Source organism: Plectropomus leopardus, chromosome 17 (assembly GCF_026936395.1).
Source record: "Plectropomus leopardus strain MGB_pleo_1.0 chromosome 17, ASM2693639v1, whole genome shotgun sequence".
Lineage (NCBI taxonomy): Eukaryota > Metazoa > Chordata > Actinopteri > Perciformes > Serranidae > Plectropomus > Plectropomus leopardus.
In genome coordinates this window covers 4837615-4858964 of record NC_142192.1, presented here as the reverse complement: position 1 = coordinate 4858964, position 21350 = coordinate 4837615, and the positions used below count along the sequence as shown (strand labels likewise).

The 21350-nt window shown below is 39.3% G+C and overlaps 1 protein-coding gene across 1 annotated transcript in view; it reads left to right on the top strand.

The window, feature by feature from the left end:
* The first annotated feature begins 1375 nt into the window (after window positions 1–1375).
* Window positions 1376–21350, top strand: part of LOC121958193 (hippocalcin-like protein 1) — a 54404-nt gene continuing 34429 nt past the window's right edge. Inside the window, exon 1 of the mRNA XM_088089996.1 lies at window positions 1376–1810. The gene's annotated coding sequence lies outside the window, so the exon portion shown is untranslated. The remainder of the gene's footprint in view (window positions 1811–21350) is intronic.

Genomic DNA, 21350 nt, shown 5'->3' with positions numbered 1-21350 from the left:
GCAGTGGTTTCATGCCATCCAACTGGAGAATTAGTTCAACTGTTTGTCTCCGAATATCTGTGAAACAATAGAAGATGGAAACAATGGCAGTTCTTCCTATAGGTGACATAGGTTGTACCAAGGGTGTTAGCAAGATTGTAACACCCCCCTCACCCAAAAAGATAATAATAATAATGTGCAGCTTGCCCTAAAAGAATATTTTGCTGATTTTCAACCAGCTTTGTATCATAACAATGTGGGTAGCCTGTAAATGAACTGTAATAAACGTCCCTACATCTAAGTAGTGCATTGTGGTAGCTGTAGGTTTTCGAATGCCACAGCCCTTTCTCTCTGTTTCACATAGCAGTAATTTGGAAAGTATTTGTGTCTTTTTACTGCACAGACATTCTTGTTTTATTAAAAGACCATCTTTCAAGTAATCAAATACTTCTTTAATGTATTTGTCGGTGAGTGATCATCACAGAACATGCTAGCGCACTGATGGGCATGGTGGAGTGGTGTGTATGTGGAGAGGATAGCAGAGAGAAAATGTTGAGGCAAGAGCCATCTTGGGCTCTTGGGCGCCAAAAAATAAAAAAGGAGTGGGGGGGGGGATTTGTAAACTTACACATACTGTATTATTTTGTTTGTTACATATTATTATTGTCTGTGTGGCAAGTTGTTCATTTGTGCTGCATTCTAATGAGTTTTGCAAATGTTAAAAATCAAATATTTTGTTGTTATGTTGTTGTTGAGGGGGCAGACAGCATGGGCAGCCCAGGGCCTTGTACATGAAAACAAATTTTCTGTTTTTATTTTTGCAGATTTCCAGTTAATTTAAGAAGCATATTTATATCACAATTTCACAAAATACAGACTATGTATGTGTGTGTATATATATATATATATATATATATATATATATATATACATATATATATATACATATACATATATATATATATATATATACACACACATACATATATATACTGTGCCATTTTGTAAGGGCAGAATATGAATATAATAATTATGATTATATGATATGAAATGCAAAAGTAGGGCATAAAATAAGCACTGAGATTTTTTTTTCTTATACTGTACTGGGTCGGAATGTGAATACAACGTTATTTCTATTTTACTTTAATATTTATGTGCTCGTTTGTTGCCTATCATCACCATCACTAAGAACAAATATGTGGCGCAGAAAATTATATTATTATACACGCAGCATGGTGCGCCATAATTCTCTGTTGTGACACTCACATCTATCTGTTGTACTGGGAGGGAGAGAGAGAGAGAGAGAGAGAGCGACAGAGACGGGAGGAAAGTAGGAGGAGGGCTGTGCGCATCGTCGGTGCCAATAGGCGCAGCGCTGTCTAATTAAACCCCCACCACGTAATCCCAACGAAACCATCCCCCCGTTTAAATCCACTTCACCGGCGCTCACCACTTAAACACACTGTCCTCCGCTGCCATCCCGTCCCGACCCGGCCCCTGGAGGAGAGGAACCGCAAGCAGCAGCAGCTCCGTACCGCAGCACCATCACTGCTGCCTGTCGCCTGCACGGTAACATGGTTTGCAGGGCTCGGCTGCTGTAGCCAAGGGCCACTTAGTCAGTCACTCAACCAGTCAGTGTGTGTGTGGATGTGTGTGAGTGTGCGCTAAGAAGCAGCAGTAGTAAGCAGACGGAGATCAGTACATCAGGAGCACCGGAGAACAGGAGCCGAGCATCCCTGCATCTCTACCCGGCTGTCCTGCACACCGGCCCCGCTGAACCGGAGCAGGGACACCCTCCTCCCCACCGCAGACTCTACCTCGGCTTCATCGGGTAAGAAAGAGGCTCGATCAGAGATTTGTAGCTCACCTAAAATGTTTTCTGCAATGCCACCGCTGCTATTAGCCTAATAATTTTTGGAAAAGCGCTGCAGACGCTTTTGTTTACCCGCAGAAATGGTGTGTTTTTCGGCTGTGTGGTGACAATAACCCGCCGAGTGCAGCCGAGCCATCTGACCTGAAAACATTCCCCTGCAGTTGCATTGGGACAGATGTTTTGCTAATGTGCATTCATCATCATCGGAGTGCTTTTAACGAATTAATCACTGATATTTAAAAAAAAAAAAAAAAAACGTCCTTTGTGCAGCCAATAGGATGAGAGCAGCATTGGCCTGCCATTTTTTATGAATGATCTTAACGCGGGACAAGAGATGGATGAGCACGGGTGCTCTGGATGCTCCAGCACTGCTCCTCTGTCTCAAAGCCAGGAGGTGCATGCAGGAAGGAAAGAGAGGACAGAAAGCAATCTAGTTGCATCCTCTTATTTGAAGCCTTATTTCTACCAGGGCTGGGCAATATAACGAGATTATCATATCAAAATATGACACTATATATCGTCTTACATATTGGATATTATTATATGTGATTTGGAATAAATTGTGTTTTTTTCCAGATTTTAAAGGTTGTATTACAGTAAAGTGATATACTTTACTCAAACCATCAGACAGTTATACTGGTTTTAATACTCATCCACTATATAATAGTCTATGGCAATACTTAGTCATTATATACTAATGATTATTGATCAAAAATTGAATTATGTTAATATTTTTCTCTAAGTCCCAATAGTCATTCCTACAACAATGTCTTATCAAAGAGGAATTGGGTGAACTTTTTTTGATTCTATCTCCCATTTCTAGCATTAATGAATTGCTTCTGAAGAGATACAAAAATACTGAGCTATATATCATGTATCAAGATATAGCGTAAAAATATTGCAGTATAATTTTTAGCCAATATCGCCCAGTCCTAATTTCTACAAAGCTGATAATGGGCTGTAATATTCCAGTTAAAACTGCAGAGTATTTTTATAATACATTTCAATGACTTTTTTTATATAGCAACATTATATAGAAGGGGTGGGGGACGCTACATCAATGATATTAAGATTATTAGATGATATTTTTGTGTTGCAATGTATGTGAAATATTTTATGTGTGTAATTTGGATTATGTGCAATGTATTAGTGTAATTTGGTACAGCTAGTGCTGTTCTGTTTATATGTGGTTTGTGTTATTGTGACTGTGAAGGCATTTATGGGCGCAGCATCTGAGTCCAAGACAAATTTACCTACAGGGACAGTAAAGCATATCATATCATATTGTATCATGTCATATCATCTCACATCAAATTCTATCATATCATATCCTATAATACTGTATAGCAACATTGTATTGATACATGGATGCCAAAAATTGATTTTTAAGAATTATATTAATATTACAAATTCAAGTCAAATTTTGGTAGTAATTTTTGCAGAATAATAAAATCAATGAGTTTTGTGTTTGCTAGATACAATTTGCTGCAGTAAGAATGATTTAAGAAAATTAAAACTTTATTATGTTATTTATTTTCATTTATTTGATGTAAAACAAATTAGACTAATTTTTCATTAGAGGACATAATTTGAGGCTGAAAAAAAGATGACAAACCTCAATATATCGCAATATATGTTATTGCAATACTCAGGATATCGAAATATGTTTAAAATGGCAATAACATTGTTTTTTGACTTAAATATTGTGATAATATCGTATTGTGGGGCCTTTGGTGATTCTTTTCCCTATATTGTAGTGACAATTCCAAACAGGCTGTTAAAATAATGTATTTCGTCTCTCAGTAGTAAGTTCAGGACTTCTGTCCTCAAACCATTGCCTAGCATTGGATTGCCACGTAAATCTTTATACCTCTAAAGATAGAAAGTGTTGTTACAGTCATTCCCCCGGGTTACAATAACAGTGCAGAGATGCCAAGAGTGCAGATTTGAAAAACTCGCAAAAACTGACCAATCAGAGCAGAGGGGCTTCTTCAGGAGGAGGGCTTAAAGAGACAGGCGCTAAAACAAAGCATTTCAGACAGAGGGTGAATAGTATATTCAGGCAGACAGTATGAGAAAAATAATGTGTTTTTTGATCATTAAAACATGCAAACATGTTCTAGTCGAGACCCAAAATAAAAGTGATCTGAAAAGGAGTATGATATGGGACCTTTAAATTGGGCTATCTTGCTGCTTTATTACAGGCTAATAACGGCCTTCCAGTGTGGTTAGAATGCAGCTTGTTCCATCAGTCTTCTTATAGCTGCTATTTCTGCATCTCATGTATCTTGTAAAATCTGATTCATCATTTGATCCATATTGGAAATCTCTCGACTAAATCAATAAAATAAGAGGCAGGGACCCAGTGGCCCGCAGTATATATAACATGCCATCTTTAATAAGCATCTGTAACCTATAGGTGTTGAGGACCTCTGCTCTCCTTTTCCTTCAGATAACGAGCCCATTCATGGCTGATTCAGACTCAGCTATGACACATTTGCCTCTACATTTTCTCTCCTAAATGCCACCCAGCTGCTGCACGCCGTTTGTATAATCCCTTCAGATTTAACCAGTTGCTGTCAGACTTGATATACAAAGCACAAAGAAGAAATTTTGTGCAGAAAGTCACCCCATTGATCCACTCAGGGTTATTTAAAGGAGTCACACGAGGGTGGAAAGGCACTGTAGCTGTCATTTAGGTGCGGCTAATAATGAGGAGAATGATGAAAGGCCCGATAATGTGGCGGTCGTTGGGTGTAACCCCTGGTCAACGAGTGTGGTGCACGGTGGAGGAGCAGCACCGACAAATGTATTCATATTTTGGGATTATGTCTTGAGGAAAAACTCAGGATGTGGGACAGGCCAAATTCAGCTGCTGATGTTTTGGTTGTGTTTAGCCTGCATGTGCTAATGCTAGCTAGTTGTTACATAAGGAGATAAATGTGTGCTGGAGTGCTACTCTCTCTCTCTCTCTCTCTCTACGGCCTGCACACGCACACTCATAACTTGTATACACAGAGGTTTTAACCCTGAGGCATTAAGCAGCGAGCAAATGATAGATGTCATAGTCAAGGTGTGTTTCAATGAGGCAGGTGCAGTACAGAGAGAAAAGGTAATAGTTTCATTCTTATCCCTCCTCAATGGCTCTTTCCCGCATGCCTTGTCTATATTCTACACTGCAGGCTCTCACAGGAACAGCCGCTGTATAGTGTTGCTCTTATAGGTGACCTTGCTCTTACACAATGCTGCTAGAAATTCGAGGAAGACAAGATGCCCCTGACTGCATGTTTGCATGGAATTCATAAGTCACTTTGTATTAGTCTTACCACGTGAACGCAGGTCAGTAGTGGATCACAGGATGGAAACATACAGGCTCGGCTTCTTGTCTGTCTTTCTTCCAAAAAGACAAGTAAAACCTTTGAATGCCGCCGATGCTTGGAGGCCTTGGTGGAGCCGGAGCGACCTCCAGGCCTCCAAGTCAGGTTAACATCCTCCCTCAGAGGCTCGCTGTTTGTTCATCCTCTGGCAGCGTGATGGATGTGGAAGGCCAGTGGAATTTTCTCGGAGGAAGACTCTCAGGGCTTTATGGAAAACAGAAGAGCAAAGAGATGGATGTCAAGGCTCAGTGTTAAATGGCTCTTTGGTTTGGTGGTAAACACAGTAATGGGAGGAAATGGTTGTATAATCTTTATTAGAGTTTTGTTTCATGTCGTCTTTGTTGTTAAAGGCAATTAGCAAATACCACTTTCCCATGAACCATCATCACCATAAGGATGGGCTATTAAGAGGAGGTGTGGACTCAAGTCACATGACTTGGACTCAAGGCAGACTCATCATAAATTCAATGACTTTTGACTGACAAAATCAAAAAGACTTGCAACTCGACTTGGACTTGAACACCAATGACTCGTGACTTCACTTGGATTAAAAAGTATGTTGTTAAAAAAGTGTAACACAAATCAAGTCATTAATTTCCCTGAAGGAGCTAACATTAATGCATTAATTTCTAGCAAATTGAGAAAAAGTGGAAAAGAAATTATATCAAAGAGAATTTTGTTTAAAAACAACTATGTGGTAATAACAATAAACAAATTTCAGTTTGCAAAATGTGCAGGTCAAAAAGTACACGTAGAGATGAAATAAATTCAAACAGATTTGTTTTAACAAATATGTGCATATTTTAAGAAACATTCAGCAACATCATTTTTCTTGTGTCTGTGTCTTTTTTTTTTAGTAATTTTCTTTTACATTTTACTTTTTTTTTTGCTAATTTTTTGGGTAATTTCTTCTTTCACCGCTCATTGCCTTCCTCCCATGTTTTTGAAAGAAATCAAGCCTATTTGCTAAGGTTTCAAAAAGTTAAAATGGCATTACATTTGCCTTAAAAAAGGTGCTTTCTGGCTAAATAGGACTACAGAACAACATCTTGACTCACATGGCTTTGCAGCCTCACTGTGGTGTGGCAACCTTAAGTCATGCGACTGTGGTGTAGCTTGTTTATATCCTCTGGCATTTTTATTAATTCTTAACGAGTTATACAGAACGCATGGACCCATATTCAGGAGACTGCAGACAAAGACATCTCTAACTCACACAGATAAGTCTTTCTTCCAGGTCAGAACAGAGAAATGGCAAACTGAGCATCACAGAAACAAGTCCAGGATCCAACAAAGACTGAAGTGAAAACCAGGACTTATACTTAATGTAAACTAGATGAGGGGATGAAGTGCGGGATGAGAAAAAGGGCAGAGGAGCTCAGGTGAGGAGAATAAGGTGATGAGGCAGAAGAACAGGCAGGGAGCTGATTGGCTGGGAGAAACTGAGGAGCAGGAAGGACTCACAAGGCTGATTTAAGACAGCTGTGACAGAAAACAGGCAGGAAACTGACAAAAACTTAAAGAACTGACACACAGAAACCACAAGGGAAAGTGGGAAGACAGGAAGTAAAACCAAATAAATAAAGACAGATATATATCAGATAGTCTTCACAAAAAAGTCCACTCCAAAAGACTGAGACTATTTATTAATTTTCAGAATTTTAATCCTTCAAATGCCAGTTTTTTTGTCATGATGCCACTGTGTTTTTAGATTTAAAAAAAAAAAAATTAAACATTTTCAATATACTATATGCAAAGTTTTATTCATTTTATCTTTTTTTATTATTACTATTAATATTATCACAGCCTGGGATATGTCAGTGATTTGCAGCAATACTGATTGTGAGAGCAGCAATAAGATTTTGTGCACCGGGTGGAAATTGCAAGTATCTCCATATGCCGAATATGTTTCGTTTTGTTTTTTTACTTACGTCATTGGGTGGAAAATAGTAACAATTCCAGATTGAATTGAAATGAATTAATTTTCATACGTGATAAAGCTCCTTCAGGCCACAGAAGAAATAGTGGAGTGCCCCTGAACCACAGCAACCATAACACATGTACCTTGGACATGGTTGCATATTATATATTTTTTATGAAACTGGTAAGAATCAGGACCACTCTGAAAGGAACATCCCATGTGTTCATCCTTTGTAAGCTCTCCCTCTATAAGTCTGTGTTTTTATATGTAGGGGAGTGTGATGCGGCCTGCATGGGTGGACACGAGGTCTGTGTTTCCCATGCGTGCTGCCGACCCTTATAATCTGCCCTGATCCTACTGGGAGGGGCGTCTCCTGCCCGTCAGACATCCAGTCTGATAGAGCCCACGATAAGGCCAGGAGAGCAGCTGAACCAAAGATGGTACCAATCAATCCCGATGTGACGCTCTGTGTAGCTCAGAGCACAGCCAGTGATGAGTTTAGTCCTGTTAGAGCATCTTTACTCTATTATTAACCTGGGAGGATGCATTGTTGCTGCTCATCCTTTTGTTAAAACACAGCAGTTGCATGTTTTTAATTGATTATGAATAAATGTGATATGGAGCTTAGGCAACCTGATTGTTGAAAATCCCTTTTTGCAGGGAGGTCTACCTGCACGGTCCCCATGAATCCAATCCAAAGACACTGGTCTGGAATAATTTGACAGGACTGGTGTGTGCTTCCTTCCTTTGTCTTCAAATGAACGCATAATAAACAAACAGGGGAGCACAGCCAAAGAGCAGTGGGTTAAAATAATAATAAAAAAGGAACCAATAGACCGACATGTGTAACTGGTCAAAAATATTCTCGGTGGTTAACCGATTATACATTGGTTAAACATTGTCATCTCAAGTCTGACAGCAAGGTCAAGCATTGAAGAATACTGTCAATAAAGTTTCCACTGATATAGATTTTTTCAGGTGGCTAAAATTAATTTTGCTGCTCCCTTCATCTGCAGCAGTACACTGCTTAGCTTCAGCAGCAGTATTTCAATCTGCTTGCTGACAGCCCCATCCACTATATGTAATACACTGACTGTGGATAAGTACCTCATATATCCCCACTTCAAGAAATCTGAACTATCACTTTAAGGTGCTGGCGAAAAAGGATAAATCACATGAAATTAAGTAAGAAAATTGGTTTCTTGTGGAGATTTTAAATAGATGACAGTAATTCTGCTAAGTCACCTCCCCTCCTCTCCTTTCCTCTGCTCTAGTCACTAGGACTCTGAAAGGGCAGCCAATTACTCCCAGAGCTCTGCATGTGGTTGAGCTAATGAAGCCAGGGGGGAGAAAAGTGTGTGAACAAGGGTGTGAGTGTGCCCTTTAGCATAAAAGGGCCAACAGCTCTCAACTGATAAGGCGTGGTGGAGAACACACACTCTCGGCACACTCCACCATTACCTTTGTTAAGATTATATCTCAAAGTGGCCTCCTCCTTTTTGTCACCTCCTCTTCTACCACATATCACTTCCCCTCCAGACCACATGAATATTTCTTTTCTCTCTTTTTGACATTTTCTCTGCATCTCTCCTACTCGATCATAAAATCTCTACCTGGCCCTCTTTAATGGGCATTTCATCTTCTGTCAGTACCCGTTTATAGTTCATGTTGTCTCTTTCTGTCCATTTTAGAAAGCGCATGTCCAAAGAGACTAATAGTTTAATTAGTTCCTTAAGACTGCGAAGCTGTACAGTAGCCATAACAAGAATATTATCTGTTCTTGTGACTCTCCCCTGACTCTCCTCAATGGTTTCTCTCTTGATTTAGATGCCTCATGCCAGGTGTCAAGTGTTTTATTTGGGGCGACCCACAACAGCAGTTCCCTTTGTCAGTTATTTTGTTTCTTTGTTGCTTTGTCTGTTTGTCTGATACCTCTTGTGCGGACAAGGGGGATTCATTCACCCGCTTGTCTGATCCATTGTCACTGTACTATCTTGAAGGTCACAAGCTTCTTTCTTGTGATATTGTTCTTTTTTACGGCCCTGATTGGCCTGCAGGAGTATGACCACACTCAAGTACTGCCAAAAATTTCTCATTCTGTGCTGTAATTCATGGAAATAGAACTGGGAGATTTTAAAGAAAGAAAGAGGAATGTAGCCCGACAGAACCAGGAACAAGAGGCAAAGGAAGGCAGGAGTGCCCAAGAGACTATGGAGCCAACAGCTGATGCACAACCCACTGCTCACCAATGTGCAGCCTTAGAGAAATAAGATGGAGGGACTTGACAGCAAGTGCACAGTCACAGCTGGGACCCTCCAAAGCGATCTCACAAAAATGCATAAAATGAACACGACATCTTGACATCCCATTATGTGGTCGGCTTTTAATGTGTGTGTATGTGGTGCTGGCATTTTTGGGTCTTGGGTCCAAAACTACATGGATAGTCGGCTTGGGCAGTATTAATGTATAACTGTATACCTGGGTACTTAAAAATCTCCAAGGTGTGTTCGTCAATACCTTTATAAATACAGGTGGTCCTGAGCTGAAAGAAACTGTATCACCTAGAGTTGATGGAATAGATTACGGGACTGTCAACGGCTGGTGGCCAGCAACAGAGACTGTGGGGAATAACAGGGTGTTTTTTACATCTAACACGGTGAATTAAGGATTTATTCTGACCAAATTGGAGCAGGTGATAGTTGGAACAGTGGATTTACTGTCTAGATTACTTGCTAGAGTAACCAAGATGGTTTGGGTGAGTTTTAGTTTAGTTTTTTTGTTTTTGTCTACTTTGAATGACGTGTGTTTTATGATGAGTGAAGTAAGTAGTGAACTAGTGAAAGTAGTGAAAAATATGGTATTTTCAGTAAAAATAAAATGTTTGTTACATACAGGATGTAAGCATGTCATAAAATGACTAACTACATAAAAAATGTAAGTGCAGAAAGGTAAAGTCAATGTTACAACGCACATAGAATCAAGTTTAGACAAGTAAAGTTTCATTGGTTAAGTTCAGTAAAAAGAAACATGGTGATGACATACCTTGGAATAACTCACTTGATTTCACATGGGACACAAACACCGGCCTCATGTGTGAAAGTCCTGTCTTTGTTTGACCGCCTACCACTCTGACCTCCTCTGTACACGGAGTTTGTTGATTTTTACACTACCTATGGGGTTGTAACATTAACCACTGCCCAATGCGTGCTGTCATTGAACCAGGGAACTTGTGTGTCCACCACATACCACAGTGTTAAAAGGGTCATGATCACTTCACATATTTCTGTGAGACCAGGTTGGGTTGTTCATGAAACTCTGTGCCCTTTTGATCTGTCAGGAGAATTTCTACAATTATTTATCGTGGTTGATTATATCTACCCCAAATCAAACATGGACAATAACATCAATAACCATTAGAGTGATGTAGCATTTGCAGAGCAGATGCTCTGATTCACCTAACCTTATTATGGGGGATTTTAATCGCTGCTCAGTCCCTCAGTCATTTTCTTCAGTTTGTTACCTGCCCTGTGAGACAAGGTGAGGTACTGGTCTTTTATTATGAAACCATCAGAGGAGCCTACAAATCTTATTGCAAAGCTCCTCCTGGAACCTTTGATCATAACACTGTTCATCTATTTTCAGTCTGCCAGCCAACTGAAGAGAGAAAAGACGGAGCATGAGGACACCATGCCGAGGTCTAGCGCTGCTACATAGGAACTGTTTTGAATGTACAAACCAGAGCATTTTTAAGGAGCCTTGTGTTGCATTACCTTCTGTAAAAATTGGGTAATTCCCTGCAAAACATTTCTTTTCTAACAATGAGCCATGGATGAGTAAATCCTTTAAACAAGTACTGAATCATAAGAAAGTAACCATTTTCAGGGGTAGGGGTCAAAAGATTATTGACCTAGCCGATTATCAGGGCTGATATCTGATTATCTGTTTTAGCCTTTTATTTTAATGATCGCTAATAAAATTAATTAAAGACATTATTTTAAAATTGCAGAGAACTTGCCGTATGATGTTGACAGTTTCAGGTTAAATTTGAACAGAAATAGTTTCCTTTTTATAGTAAATGCATATCAGCTCCAAATATCAGTTATCGGTCTCATTAAGTACAAATAATCGGTATTGGTATCTGCCCTGATAAACCAATATCGGTTGACCCCTTATCAGGGAGACAGCATAACATGGAAAGTGAACTGAGAAATGGTTGTGCTGCCAGAAAAGGCATTAAATCATAAATAAATCACAGGAGTTACATAAGTTTTATCTATGGTTTGATGCACACGATTTTAATCATGAACTCTCACAGAACCGAGGCAGGGCAGAGGGCTGATTGATAAAGCCGCTGTGCGTAAATCTTTAAGTCTTATCAAAGAAGAGGAAAAGTCCTGGGGGGTAAACTCCTGACAAGCTGTGCTACACAACTAAATGTCATCAGTCTTCTTTGGCACAGCAGAAGGTCCCTAGACTTCCTACGGTGGTTCCAGTCATCACATCCCCAAAGGCATTAAATGATTACTTCACTCAGAGTGAAAGACATTTCAGAAATTGTTAAAAGCAAGATTTTAGCTATGACACATGACAGACTGGACCCCCTTCAGTTTGTTTGTTAGACATGAGGGAGGTTGCTGATGCATAGCAACTCTGCTAAATCTTATTTGAGGTGTCCGGAAAGGGAAAAAAAACAGATAGCTCTTTATTGATGAATTGTAATCAACCAAACACGCTTGAACATACACTGCTGTCAAATTTCAACAAGGGTTTTAATTTTGTTTGTTGCTTAATTGATTTTTTGTCAGACAGCAGATAGTTTGAGTGAATGGTTCTCTGTCGATTACACTCTCATCTTCCTGCTCAGGGCTATCCTTTCTCCTAAGAATTACATTAGTATATTTCTAAATTGCTTTCATAATTACATTGTGGTGACAATGTAATTGCTGCCTTGATTATGTCCAGAGACTTGGAATTAATGAAACATGCATTTATAACAATATGGATTCACATGGAGGTGGTTAGAGCTTATTGTGGATGTACAAAGTGTATGGATGTGACACCAAGACCCTGCTTTAAATGACTCCTGGCCAAGTTGTGTTTAACCGTTAACTTAAGCAAATTGGTTTGATTTCTTTCAAAAACATGGGGAGATGGCAAGGAGCAACTTAACAAGAAATCAACAAAAAAATAGCAAAAAATTAGTAAAAGAAGGTTTCAAGTAAATGACCTTAAAATGTGTTGAAAAAAATATTTGTTTAAAATATTTCTTATCTATTTATTTTTTAAATTTCTGTAGTATAATATTAAAAATAATTAATTAATATAATCAAGTATTTTTTTTAAACTAATTTTTAGGTAATTCTCTTGTCAGCTTTTACTTATTTCTAGCAATTTTTGGGACATTTCTTGCAAACTTGGTCATTTCCTTTTCTTTCCAGCACCATACTGAAACAGTAAAACCAGGCAGTGCTGATTAAATATGAACCAAGATTCTGTTAATGGGTTGCCTTTCTCTTGTGTTAAAGGTTTTCAGACACATATTTTACTGCACAGTTTAACTGTAATACAAGAATGTTTGTTACTAGCTGGCTGCCATATTGTTTCTGGACAAGCCGAAACCAACTTGCATTGTGTCACCCACCAGCTGCAGTGTTTATTGAAGATAAACATTTCAGTGCAACGTAGTTCACTTTGGTAGTTGTAGGTTTTGTACCAACTGAGCAAAGTGATGAAATACTTTCAATGTTGATTAAACAGGTAATAAACCAATAATGTTTTAGTCACTGTGGGTGGATAACGTATGGCATGATTGCCTATTTTGGCAGAAAACAAATGAATTACTTTGTCAGGGAACCTTTTGTTGATACATTCAGTAAAAGCTGCAACCTCTGGAGCTGAATAATGAAGTGAATGCTAAAGTTGCTGAACTCAGGGCTTCAAAATGGGAGTTGACAAACCAATGGGTGAAGTCATGCTAGCTAAGCACACTATTAATATAGTCTATAGTTTAGTATATGAGCATTTTTGTGACTTGCCAGGCATGTTAATTAGCAACATTTCCCCATTATGTTGTTAGAAATTTTAATTAATCCCTCAAAAACGGATTTGCTGTTGAAAATTAGTTGAAAATTAATTTTCAAAGAGACAGGGCTGCTCAGTGTCCTTTCCCCACTTTTGTCTTGTATACAAACGACTATCAGACTTATCATAAAGACAGCTTTGTTCTTAAGTTTGCAGTTGACTCTTATATCATAGTCAGCCTTTCACACAATAAGGAACAGAGTCATGGCCCAGTCACTGGTAAGAGAATGTGTCAGCTGGTGTGAACAATCCTTTCTACAACTACACTTTAAGTGCACATGTTCATTGACTTTAGCAGAAGACGACTTGTATTAAGTCAGTCAAACAGAAAGCTTGAATCATCTCACTGCACAGGTTTTACCTCTCTAGAGGTGACTCAAACACGTACATAAGGTCTTTTAGTCCATCAGACATCTAGCTTTTTATACTTTTGCTGCCATATAATTTGTGAATGTATGTATGTATTGTATTAATTGCCATTTTGATTCACTGGTGTATTCTTCTCCTATTTATTATTATTGACTGTTCTCTGTAGGCTGCTTTGCTCCTGTGGGACAGTAAAGCTTTACTCTACCTCGGAGCAGAATGTCAGGAATTTTATGGAAGAATAACCACCAGCTGTGTCTCGTCTTCAGTCACATAAATACAAACAGAGTTGTGCTTGTTGTGCCTGTTTTAGTTTTTTTTTTAAATATAAGAGAGTAGAGCAATATTTCCACAGTGAGAGGAGTGAAAGAAAATGTTCCGGGTGAAAAACTATAACCTGTTTCGTAGCATGACAGCATCAATTAAGCTCAACATTTTCGCCCCGCCAGCCTCTTGCAGGGCTCTCCGGGCAATAACAGAGGGCCAATCAGAAATAGAAAAATCGATGTGGCGCCGGCTGGCTTGGATGCATTTACAAGCAGCCGTAATGACTGCAGACTCATTTCTCCAGCTGCTGGTGCAATCACATTGCAACCTTTTTGCGCGGAGCTGTGAGCAAAAGAGCAGTATTATTCTGTAGAGTCGGTTCAATTAAATGTGCTGTCTGCCTCTCAGGGCACCGCATGATACTTTTATAATGGGAACTGCTGTAATGCCTGCGCTTTTTTCTTTCCTTTCGTTTGACACAGACAGTTGTGAAGAATCCTTTTTTCTTTTTTTTTTTTTTTTGATCATGGAGCTTGCGCCCAATAAGCCTCTCGTGTTTGATTTTTGTTAGTATTGCTGCTTCTTACATGTGATCTGAGTGATTTATGGGGGCCAGGGCAGGACAGGTTCCTTGGAACATGCTAGATCATATAGATGTTGACAGTTTTCAGGGTGCCCTCATTTTCAGTGGCGCTCATGTTGGTGATCAGTGGTGATGTAGAGGTCTCCTGGGGCCAGACGTGCCGCTGTGACTTCCTAATGAGAATTAATGGCTGGAAAGAAGTAGTAAGCATGTGTGCTGGAAAAAGGTAGTTAAATCTTTGAATTTACTAAGTAGCATTATATAACCGTTAGTTCCAACCCAGTAATTTGATTGGACAAGAGGCATTTCATGAGTGCTCATATAGAGTACGCCTACTACATCGTTGGGACTTTTAACTATGCATCAATCACTCTTCCCAGGTGATTACTTAGATTAAAGGTGAAGTGTGTTAGAAAGAAAGGGATTTGATGGTGTATAGCGATGAAGTGCAGGTTGCAACCAACTGAAATTCCTTCAGTGTTCAGGTCTCTTCCTCTCCAAACCTATAAGCCTAAAAGTGTTTCCATTGTAGTTTTGCAAAACATGGCTTTTTCAAATCTCCTCATGCAAGCATAAAAACATTTTTTTGTGTTAAATTGGAGGGGTTTTTTTTTTCCAAAATGGACGTGTTTCCATTGGGCGTATTTTCTATTTGTAAAATTTGAGTTAATGGAAACATGCCTGCTGTTTGGTTTGCCTATTCTGGGCCACTGTAGAAACATGGCGGTGCAACATGATGATAAACAAGGACCCTATGTAGAAACAATAAACAGTTCAGTCGAAGGTTTTGATAACACAATTATTTCCAGGTGATTATACTAACATACTATATAACTACATTATATTATTTTGCATTTCTACCCATACTTCAACCCCAAAATCCTTCACACTGGACCTTAAGAGAACAACATTTTTTTGTGTAACTTGTTTTCAGAAATGTTATGTTTAAATATGCAAATTATGTATTACCTAATTAAATATGCACTAATTTGCATGCATTCCCAGAACAAAAATCTTAACTATAATAAATAACTTAACATGTTTGTTTTTTTCCCACTAGTCCTAAAAAAGACTGTGCGAAATAGCCTTAGATCTCAAAATTGACCAGTGAGTGACACTAACTCTTTATTAGCCTATATTAATGGCCATATCCTAACAAACTCTGCACATAAACGTATTTCCACAAATATGTTTTGATTTAAATTATGAACGGTTGTTAGAAGAGGACAAAGGGAATGAAAGCCTGGATACTTCTCTGCAAACCCTCAGGTGTGCTCATATGCATGGGCGGCTTAGACAATGGGCCCATTTTGTGATGGTTTTGCTTCTTTTTTTTGTTGTTGTTTTGCACCTCTTTGCAGTCAGTATGCATCTTTTTGTGTTTTTATTATTTTTAAGTTAATTTTGTGCCTCCTTGTGGTTGCTTTGCAATTCTTTGAGGTTATACTGTGTGTCTTTGTGTTTGTTTTGTGTCCCTTTGTAGACCATTTGAGTCTCTTTGAGGTAATCTTGTGTATTCTTGTAGTGTCTCTTTAGGGTCATTTTGTGATTGTTTTACCCATTTTCATTTATTTTGTGTTTCTTTGCAGTTCCTTCGCATCCCTTTGTGGTCTCATTGTGTATTTTTATAGTCATCTTGAGCCTCTTCCCGGTCGGAACGTGGTAATATGGAGTAAATTCTTGTAAACAAAGTCGCACTGTATTTAGAATCAGTGTGTCTGACACGAACACATTGTGCGTCTCCTTGAAGTCAACAAACATTTTGAATGCATTTCCTTTATCATAAGGCATTTGCAAAACCTATTTTTAAAAATATTTCACACCTATATTTACATTTGCATTGGTGCAGTGCTATTTGTCTTTTACTGCTGCTAGCTGCTGATTAGTGGAATGCTGATGTACTGATTGTTTGTGTTGAACTGAACGATAAGCTGTCAATTCTTCATTCAAGGGAACATATTTTTCACTGCATGTCACAACTGGTTGCAAATCATGCTGAATCATTTCTGTCAGGCCTGTTGTACTGTGGAAGAGCAGGATTATGTAGAAGTGGGTGGTGCGACGCAGCTAATGTGGTTTATTATTATGCCTCAGCGAGCAAATCCACGGTTCACCGTGAGTCCACTGAAGAGCATTGATTTTGGTCCAGTGTTTTGCTGTTATAAATGCTGGTGTGGCTGTAGTGAACTCTACCCTCTTAGATTAACTATTCTAGTTTAGCTCCCATCAGTCACTATAATATCAGTGGTTTTTATTCTATTACCTAACTAATATGCAGTTTAAAAGGTCTGTTACTAATAGTCCTGGTATCTATATAACCATGATTAACTGAATAAGAATAAGGTAGCATGTTGTTGTCAGGGTTTAATAGAGCGGCCTTTGCCCTTCACATATGGCACATGTGTAGCAAGACACTTGAAGTACATCACAGTCAAGCAGATGCAGTCCTTATGGACACAGTGACTGCATTCAAGCTCACAGGACTGTCACTGATCAGTGCTGTGTGAGCTGTTAGTCTCCACCTGGAGATATGAAATGTATCGGGGGGGCAGATGGAGAATCAGAGAGATGTGGGTATAAAGGAGAAAGTGGAGTAGGTAGAAGGTGTGAAAGAGCTACAGCTGACAGCACAGATGTGTTCAGATTGTGTGCAGTCCTAGAGACAACCATTCTCACTGATTACTTGCCTCATTAGTTGCCTCCTTTATGGAAAATATATTGACGTCAGGAATATCTGTTGCTTAAACAGAACAGCTTTTGTGGCATGTTTTTGCTACATTTAGCTTTAAGTCTGATGGTGATGGATCAAAACTGAAATAAAATTTTGCCTTATGCTTTTTTTTAAAGTGGCTAGAGTAAATATTTTTCTACAATCTATCAAGTGGCAATGTGGCATTGCTTGTTTGTGCTGATGAACCTTCAGAGAAGTATTGCCTGAATCTGGAGCCTCATTGCAAACCCAAACTCACTCTCACTGCCCACATAGTGTTGCTTTGGCAGCAGCAGGCAGCTGTTTTCCGATGAATATAGGAGCGAAGAAGAGTCAGAAACTTTCCCAAGATTCATATTCATCAAGTGGCCAGAAAAAAACACTTTAAATGAATGCAAATGTTTAACATTTCTTCATACAACAGTTCGCATGATATCTTACGAAAATATACTGTGGTTTGAATGACAACCCATCAAACAAATTAGCACCCCACAAATTAGTGCCCCTACTGGTAAGGTTAGGTTTAGGTTTAGGCCAAGAATCATGGTTTAGCATTATCTCATTGCACACTTTGGTAGGTTAGGTATAGATAAGTTATGTTACATAGGTCCGGTTTAGGTAAGTTAGTTTCCATAGTTTAGGTTTAGATAAGTAAAGAAAAAATTAAGTTTTGGAGGTTAAGTTTAGGTAAGATAAGTTACCAATCTACGGGTAGGTACGTAGGTTAGGTTAGGGAAAAGAAACAAAGCTTATTTGAGTTCACACAATGCCTCAGGGGGACAGTCCCGGGTGTGTTTAACCCATTCACCACCCCAACCTACCTGCTCACGCAGACTGTCACTCTTTATACTCCTTCCTTATTTACTTTAAATCGGCACATTGGTCACGTGATCACAGCCTTCACAACTATGAGGGTTATGCAGTTTATGTAGTAACTAGAAGTAACTAATGGGAACCTGTTTTAATGAATACTTCATAACATATTGTGATATATGTTCACACAGTGGTAAAGTTAAGCTAAGTAAAACATAACTACTAACTTTGTTTTTGTAGCTCTACAACCAATGAATCATTTCATACTCATCTCTCCAAAGGACCTCCCCCAGAATTGAAATGTGGAGCAGGTTAATTATGCAGTGCTAAAATAAGGAGTGTCAGAATTTCTTATCACCCAGGTATAGTAAGTCACACTTTCGGCAGTAGTAATCCACAGCTCCGTGATAAAAATGAGAAGATGGGGGGGAGGCGCTAACCAGAGCGGATGTGATTATTTCCTTGGCATCAGCAGACTGATGTGTGAACTTCACAGCTGAGCCTGCAGCGGGAAGCAGAAGAGAGTCTGCGAGCAAAGACGAGGAGTTGTCTGAATGTGTGATCTTTCCACTTGAGTCCAGAGCAAGCCCCACACGCCCAGTACTGTAAGTCACGGCACTGCATTGTGGGACGTCTCCATCACACAGCTTGTGGCCCTTTATCAGTGGGATGTGATCACTTGTGAAGGGGAAATTCTCGCTGAGTTGGCCGTTTTCCTTCCTGAGAAAAGGCGGGGCTTGCTGGTATTTTTAGATTCTTTCTCTCTTTTTTCGTCACCAATGCAGGAAATATGAAAGTGAGACAGCTATAATGGGGCCAGGCGGTACAGCGTACTTGTCCAGTCACCCCTCATATCCCCCTGTCAGCAAAGCATGAGATTTAGGTTGTTTTCCCTAGTTTTCTCTGTATTATTTGCTGTGTGCTTCAGCCTTATTTGGGAGTCAAGGGAACCTTTGAGCCACATACATGTTCTAGACGTTGGGTTTATTTTCATCATATCTTGCTGGGATAGAGAGTAGTAAGAATTAGATCATATTTGTGAGAATGTTGTTAAAAGAAACGTCCTTCATAGGTTAAAAAAAATTAAAAATTGTTTCATTTATTGAAAAAATTATTAAACAAAAAATTAGCGATAAAAGGTTCAAAACAAGGAGGAGGTGGGAAGGACCATAGGCTCAGACGAAACTACGCAACCTAAAATATTCATCAAATTTTTCCTAGAGCTCATTGATCTCAACCCCAGGGGTCGTTCAGTTTTGAAATAGTTAAATATGACAACCTCTGATAAAATACAATTGAAAACCCAGATAAATATGTAAATTAATGAATAATAAATTAATGCATAAACAAATAAATAAATAGGAAAACAGAATTCATACATTTTCTAAAAGTTATGCATACATTCAGTGTTAGAGTAAGGGTAAGGCAAAACTCTATAAAATGTAAATACCTTTATGTGATATTTATAATTCTCTGCCAGTGTGAGGATGAAACAATATGGCAAATGCACACCCACAGTTCACCTACACATACACGATCTATTATCATAAACGCAGCCAAAAGTGTAGTTATTTTTATAGATTCATTCAATACATTTGTTACATGAGTCACACATTTCAAAGGATGTGTGATCACCATGTGTTGGACGCAAAGTGGAACGTCAGCCAAGGAGCAAAGGGGGGAGGGGGGATGGGATCGACAGCCGTCTGTGCTGGTGTTTCTCACTGGGTGATTAGAGCACATACTGCAGGATATCTGCAGGAGGAATGTGATGAATTGGAACATGACGGGAGTGATACACAGAGAAAGTGGGGTGTCAGAAAATGAAGTGGAAAGATGGGAGAAGGGAAGACAAAAAGTGAAAGCCGGAGGGGTCGTAACCTTGTCGTCAGAGCGTGTGCCAGCAAGCAGCTGGAAAAGACTGATGCTCCTGCCTTGCCCATCTGCCTTTCACACCCCCGACTCTCCTGAGCGCCACATGACCGGAGCATTCCCTTTTGTTTTTCTCACCATAATATCCCCCTTTTCATCCCTGTATCACTTTTGTTGTTTTGTCGTTTTGATTTTTCACCCTAAAAACTCCCCATGGTTGTTCTGTTCTCAACAACAACTGAGATTGACTTTTTGGGAAGAATTATGAAGGGTGACTGATGACAAATGATTTGGGAAAAACTCTACGTCACTGTACTAAAGGACTTAGAGGTCTTAGCTAACTTAAGTTTGCAAGTGTCAAATTAATGATATACTAAATTAGGTTACACCATAGAGTGGTGAAGTAATGAGTCCTAATATGTGGAAGTCCATTTGCATTTTTGCACTTTTGGTTCCCTCATCTTAAAGTCTATAGGGTCTTTTAATGGGTTTTTGGTAAAATGCCTTAAATGAGGTCTGTGGTTAACACAGGCTAAAGATATTTAGAAGTTTGTATATTAGCCTAGAGACAGGACTTATTTGGTGTAAATATTTAGATTACTAACATGTTTTACTGAACTAGTTGAAGTTACTCCTTTTGAGTACTATCTTACTAAAAACTCATGTTATGTCTAAGCTAAGTTTGAACTCACAGACTGCTGGTATATCCTTTTGATTACTACGAAAACATTTTAAATGAAACACATTAAATATCAAAATTTTCTTGAGATTAACCACCGGAAATGCCACAATTTGCCAAACCCTAGTGATGCCCCTGTAGCTGTCTGTTTTTCCACCTCTCATTTCTCACTACAGAAGCATCCTTGACCTGAATAAGCAAGTAATTGCCTCCAGCAACAAAGAAAGGAAGTTAATGCTGGGAGAGTAATTACCATCCTCATTCTGGGAAGCGTGTCTCTGCAGTGTGTGTTTTCATGACTGCATGAACACGGGTGCGTGCGATTCCCGCACGTGGCCGTGAGTGTGTCTTTGGGGCTCTTGCTGCTGTGCCGGTACAACGTGCTGTCCTGGGACATGAGCTAAAATACACTTCGGTGCCTCGAAAGCCCTCCACCCCCGAGGCCTCTCTCAGTAAGGGATGTCCCTCTTTTAGAGCCCGTGGAGAGTTTAAAAAACAGCGCAGTAACCCTTTAAGCACTCAGCGGATGTGGGACAATTCACCTCTCAGGCAATGTGATACTGTTGGCAGGTTGAAAGCAGAGAGGTTTGATTCAGTGTCCTATTTAACTCGGCCTTACAATATCATTTACACCAGAGCTACAACTACACCTGACCGCAAGCTTTTCAAACTGTCCGAGCTGCTGAACGCGTGTTGGAACATTACAATTCCTCTCCTGATGCATGCAGGTTCGTACTTACATCAACTTTTTGAATGATTGTGTTGTAGATCATGGGTATGCACGCTAGAACTTCATCAAACCAGCACTTATATGTCAGGTGTACAAATG